The sequence below is a fragment of the Lithobates pipiens genome, unplaced genomic scaffold (assembly GCF_037356315.1).
Source record: "Lithobates pipiens isolate NorthernLeopardFrog02 unplaced genomic scaffold, aLitPip1_a1.2 Scaffold_16, whole genome shotgun sequence".
Taxonomy (NCBI): Eukaryota; Metazoa; Chordata; class Amphibia; order Anura; family Ranidae; genus Lithobates; species Lithobates pipiens.
The window spans coordinates 445,122,955-445,129,214 of record NW_027507748.1 but is presented as its reverse complement, the minus strand read 5'-3'; positions in this window follow the sequence as shown (position 1 = coordinate 445,129,214).

Here is a 6,260-nt window from a genome sequence, read left to right as displayed (position 1 = left end):
GTGGAATTTCCTCACAAAGGAGACCTTCACAGATAATCAGTGCAGCCCTAACAGTGCCCAGCAGTGATGCTAATCTGTGCTGCCTATCATTACCCATAAGTGCATATTAGTGCATACATCAGCGAAGGAGAAAAATTACTTATTTACAAAGTTTTCTGACAGACTAAGAAAAACTTTTTTTTTCTTCTTCTAAATTTTCGGTCTTTTTTTTTGTTTTTAGCAAAAAAGTTTTTAAAAAAACAGCGGTGATTAAATACCACTAAAAGAAAGTTATATTTGTGTATAAAACATTATAAAAATTTTTTAATTTGGGTACAGTGTTGCATGACCGTGCAATTGTCATTCAAAGTGTGACCGCACTGAAAGCTGAAAATATTGGCTTGGGCAGGAAGGGGGTAGAAGTGCCCAGTATTGAAGTGGTTAAAGGGACTAAGTCACCTATGTAAAAATTTGGAGCTAAATATTTCAGGCAAATATAGGACTGCAAACAAAGTCCCAACTATTGCATTATTTGTCTTTTATTTTTTAAATTGTATTAAAAGGTGCTAGGGAATTCGACTCTTCCACCTAGTTTTTCTTTATATGCCAACATTTTCCCTCTTCCTTCTCTGATGTCACTATAATGCCATACTTCCAATGCAGCCTTGTGGGAGCATACATTGATACAGCTAACAAAGGTAGAAAACTGCTTTTCAGGGAAGAGCAATAATAACCAGTATATCTCAGCAGTGAAATGCCCACCTCAATGAACACATTATTACCGTATTTATCGGTGTATAACACGCACCCTGATTTTAAGAGGGAAGTTTCAGGAAAAACCTTTCCACAGCACACTGACCCCCTGCACAGTACAAGCCTCCTGGGACAGCCCTGCCGGCATACCTTTAGGGGCTGAGAAGCTCCTTTGGTGTCTCACTCATTGTCGATGGGGGCTTCTGTGTGCCTCAATTAACGATGCTCTCTCGTGGACCTGGTCATGTGGCTCTCCTCTGCTCATTGATGGTCACATGACCGCTCTCCTCCTCCAATCAAAAGCTACAATCGAGGAGGAGGAGGAGGAGGAGGATAGCGGTCATGTGACCATCAATGAGCAGAGGAGAGTCGCATAACTGTGTACACAAAAGAGCTCAATTGAGGCACACATAAGTTGCCTCCTCCAATCAAAATCTATAATCGAGGAGGCGGGGGGGGGGTGGGGGGAGTGGCCAGAACGAGCGGGCTGCTTAGGCTCCTGTTTATAGGTACAAGCATCGGGGGTGATGCGGGGTAAAATAATATATATCGGCGTATAACACGCAGGCGCGATTTACCCTCTGTTTTCAGGGGAAAAAAGTGTGTGTTATACGCCGATAAATACGGAATATTTGTCAGCCAGTGGCTACCTCTCCCAATTAATATGCCAGCCGACTCCTTCACAGGAAGCAGCCAAATCTGCTTTTTTTTTTTTCTTTACATTTTATACAGTAAAGGGTCAGGTGATTGAACTCCCATGGTAACCAATGCTAGCTGTGCTGAAAGCTTGCATCAGCCCCAAAAGTTTGGCATTTGCTTTGGGCAATGTCAAGATCCTGCATTGAGCGTATCTTGGTGGAGTGTATCTCAAGTTTACTTACCTGCAAAACTTTGCTATTGCCTGAAAGCACCACAAGTCTTTAGGTTATTATTGGTTACAAATATATCACATGCATGCATTTGCCTTTAATGTTTTGGACAATGCATGGACTATGTTATTTACAGTGTGTGGTGTTCTCTGGATTTGAATGTGATGTTTTCACTGACAGTTAGGGCTAGTTTACACTTGCTTCAAAACAAGGCTTAGGACACGTTTTGTTAAAGCTCTCTGAACGCCAGTCAAAGCTCCTGTCACTAAATAAAATGATTAGCTTACAGTCCTGTTTACACCTTGCTTTTGGTGCTTTGGTGGAGCTTCGGTGAGGCTTCAAGCAAGCTTTGCCATAGACTTCTATGGAGGCTTTGAAGCACCACTAAAGCTACATGGGGTTTAATTTTTGAAGCAAAGGAGAAGCAAGGGACTGTAAGCTAACCAATTTATTTTGTGTCGGGACCTTTGACTAACGTTCAGAGAGCTTTAACAAAGCCTGTTTGAAGCAAGTGTAAACTAGCCATTAATGTGTGTTGAAGCCGAAGCCAGTATAAATGTGTCCTTCAAGTGGTTGTAAAGGCTCAAGGTTTTTTTTTTTTTTAACCTCTATGCACTCTAAACTACACCAAAACTGATCCAGTTAGCTTTTTAATGATGGGCCTTACTCAGTAATGCAAAGGAATAACTAATGATAGAAAGCAGGACTTAAACAGTTGCTTACTAGTATATTTGAATAGCATCAAGACAAACTATGCTCTATACATGGGCACTTAAACTGGTTAGATTTCAACACCACTGTGAAATTCATATCATTACAGCAAAGAAAGTATGCTGTATTAGGGCTCATTCAGATGAATGAAACCGTTACGAAAGAAGAGGCTTTGCGTTTGGATCCTTGCACCTGTTCATCAAACTTTGATGTGATTGTGTCTGTGGCGGCACTGCATGTGCATCCACTTTTACAGGCTGCCTGCACAAGCATCTGACAGCTCTTCTGCACAGACAATGGGCCTATTTGTCTTTCTCAATGAGCCCTTCGAGTGCAAGTATACTACTACAGCAAGGAAATCACCATGGGTGTAACAAAGTAATGATTTTAAAATTAAACTCTTTCTTAATCAAAGCGCACTCACCTTCATGAAAACTAGAGGTAAGATTAGATAAATGGCTTTCATTACATCTAGGACAAATGTAGTTTGAATTTATAATTTTAACCAAAAGGAGTCTTAACACATATTAAAGTGTATGTAAAGCCAAAACTTGTTTTAAAATGTTAAGAGGTTTTAACCCTTCCTTACTCTCAAGTAATTTGTTGCTTTCTGTGTCCAACTGGGAAGATTTTTCTCCTTCACTTTCTGTCCTGAAGAAGGAACAGAAAATGAAGGGCAATTTCTTCAAAGTGAACAGAATTCCCATCTTGGAGAGTTGTCAGAAGAACAGTGGTCCACATTGGAGGATTTTCTCTTACCTGCCTGGGAACACCCACTCCTCCACTCTGACACATTTGTTAGTGCACACACATTATGCTGCATGTTATCTTCTGTTGCATTTGGGCTGCCTAAGGCAAGCTCTGTTTTTGTAATGCAGCACACGGTAGTGCATTGCAATGTATTGTGGAGCATTGAACCACACATCTGTCAACAAGATCCACTGGGGTGTCGTTAAGAATGAATGTAACTGCAGTGCACCAACACACGTTTTCACATATTATGGTAAGGTGTATGCTAATGCACATTACTGCAGCACAGCAGTTTTAACCCAGCCTTAAAGCATAAAGAAAGTTCACCTTTCTAAACATTTTACATGCGTATTTTGGGTGTAACATGTAATCTGTTCAGCATTTAACCATGACAGTGAGCTTGGGATCTTCTCCCCACACACGCTGTCACAATTCAAAGAGAGCACAGCTGTGTGGGGCTCCACCCACACGGCCGTGTCATTGATTCACAGATCCCTGTGAATCAATGAACTACAAGTACAGAGCTTTTGCCACTGTCTGTTTATAGTTTTCGGTAAACTACCAGGGTGCTGTTATGCTCTAGTAGGTCATTGAGCTCTCTGTCACTCAATAACTGTCTGCCCATATCAGAGGTATGGGCAGACAGTCTGCAGGACCGTGGCATTAAATCCATGATCTGCTGATTGTGGGTGCAATGCTTTAGAGGCTCCAGACAAAAAAAAAAAAAATTGCACTTTTTTTTTTTTACCTGCAACAAAAATGTGCATTTGTTTATTTAGGTTTTGTAAAGGTTAATTTATCTTATAAAGGTAAACGGCTAAATACACATAGATAAAATGGCTCTGGTAGATGTTTTTAATAACATATCATTAGCATTTTTGCCCATTCAGTTCAAAGATTTACACACATGCTGCACTTCCCAGTCTAACAGGGTAAGGGACCTGATCTTTCCTGCTACAGTTCAATAACATTAACAGGTCCTGTCCTTCCCCCAGCTTGTGACGTTCAAAGGAGTAGCAGGAGACTAATGAGCTTATCGCTTTGTCTCCCTGCTCTCTCCTGCTATTATGCATTTTCTCTGTTAGCACATGAGCATTGCAGCACACGTGATTGGCTTCTTATGCTGCTTTTTCCTCTCCCAGTCTAAACTCTGCTGTACAGGAGAGTGCAAGACACTGATACCAAGTCAAATTCAGGTATTTACACTGCTTTTAAAAATGTGTTTAATGCTGTATTATTAATGGATACAGAGGTGCACTAATCTATGCCTTTTATATCTCTTATTGAGTTCAACTGAACTTTCAGTATGAATCCTTTAAATACAGTCCAGGTGCATCAAAACAAAAGGTGTCAATGTAATTTAGTTGGGTTCCTTTCAAAATCAGCCACAGCCTGAGTACTTAAGCCTGTCTGCTGTCTTCTCTCTGTGGGGAAGCAGTGGTTGTATTACAGAGATCCAACTCATTCCCTACTTAGTCAGACCTATGCTGTGCAATCAGTAAAGCCTATGCTTCCCACTGCTTGGAGAGCTCTGACTCAGTAGGGGGCATGTACACCACTATTACTGCTTCCCCCACAGAGAGCAGGGGACCCACTCTGCTGCATACTGGCAGGAGACAGGCTTTTCTACTCAGGTTGTGCCTGATTTTTAAAGTAAAAAAAAAAAATGGCTTGTAAGACTGAACACTTTTTTTTTTTTTTTTTGCTTTGATGTACTTGGAATGTATTTGGTTAATTTTAAACTGAATGTTCAGCTGGGCATTAAATGCATTGTCAGGACAGGATCTGCCAATTCTGAGCCAAGTTGCATGCTTTAGGACTGTCATCCTTACCTATAATTCAGTTCTTTGTGTCACTGACCTGAGACAAGCATGTGTAATCTAGGTGTCCCGACACATGCTTAATTCTGTGACTCACCAAATCAACAATGGAGGCTCCTGCTGTTGTCCCGACAGGTTTCTCTTAGAAGTGCTCAATTTCGATAGAAGAATAAACCACAGATACAGACACCCGACTTACAAACAGAAGAGACAACAGGAAGTGAGAGGAAATCTTCCCCTAGGAAGGGAAATTCACTCCTGTGAGAGTTATTATGGGAAAAAGGTGTCTCCACTGAAGCATTGTCACCACTCCTGGTTTCCACAACACCCCCATTTTTTTTTAAAATCCAATTGTCATTGGGACAGAGAGTGAGGTGAAAACTTCTGAACAGGGGCACAGACAGCAAAACAAGTATTACAAAGGTGTTAACCCTTCTCTATGCTATCCAAAAAACATAATTTTTTTAGGCTGGAGCTACACTTAAAAAATGTACCTGTTCCGACTTGCATACAAATTCAACTTGAGGACAAACCTACAGACCCTATCTTGTTTGTAACCCAAGGATTGCCTGTATTGGGTGTACATCTTTACAAATATGTGAGATTTAAAAAAAAAAAGCCATACAAAAATACTTTCTGAGTAGCTATTTCTTTTTATAGTACTCTGTTAGCATACACATGTACAAAAAGATTCCAAATAAACTTCTTGTCAATAGCTTGTATTTATAAGGAGGCATAGTTAATTAAATTTACCATGAAATATACAATGTTAGCTGCCACAGATAAAACTGCATGTAAATACAATGAAATTAATGATACAGGAAAAGTGCTTTCAAAAGGGAAACGACATGAAATCAGATTTGATCTGCATAGCTAAAATTGATTACTCCAATCATATCAAAAAAACAAAACAATCAACACTGAATTAAAGTGGAAGTAAACCTATCAATTTAACCGTTTGAAAACAATTACATTTATGGCATGTGCTAGGAATGTAACCCTCCCATTTGTTGTGCTCTCAGGCAGACTGTCAAACCATCCAATGGCTGGTGTTATAACTGATCACATGTGCAGCATCATGGCAGTTGTAGATTAAACAGAGGCCAAGATGGCAGCTTCCTTGGCTGAAAACAATAGGAGGGTTTACTTCCACTTTAAAGGGTAAATGTGTTTGGTACAAGGAATGGATTGAGATAAATAAGCCATTTTAGCCACTACTACTTTGTTTCTTACCTAATTAAATAACGAAATTAAATTTTTGCTGATAATGCAAATTCAATTATCAGCATGGTTTAGTCTGAAGAATGTCTCAGGTACTTTTATGCATTTTCTCTTTCATGCCATCTGTGCGGCTTCTTCTATTCTTCCTGCATTAGAA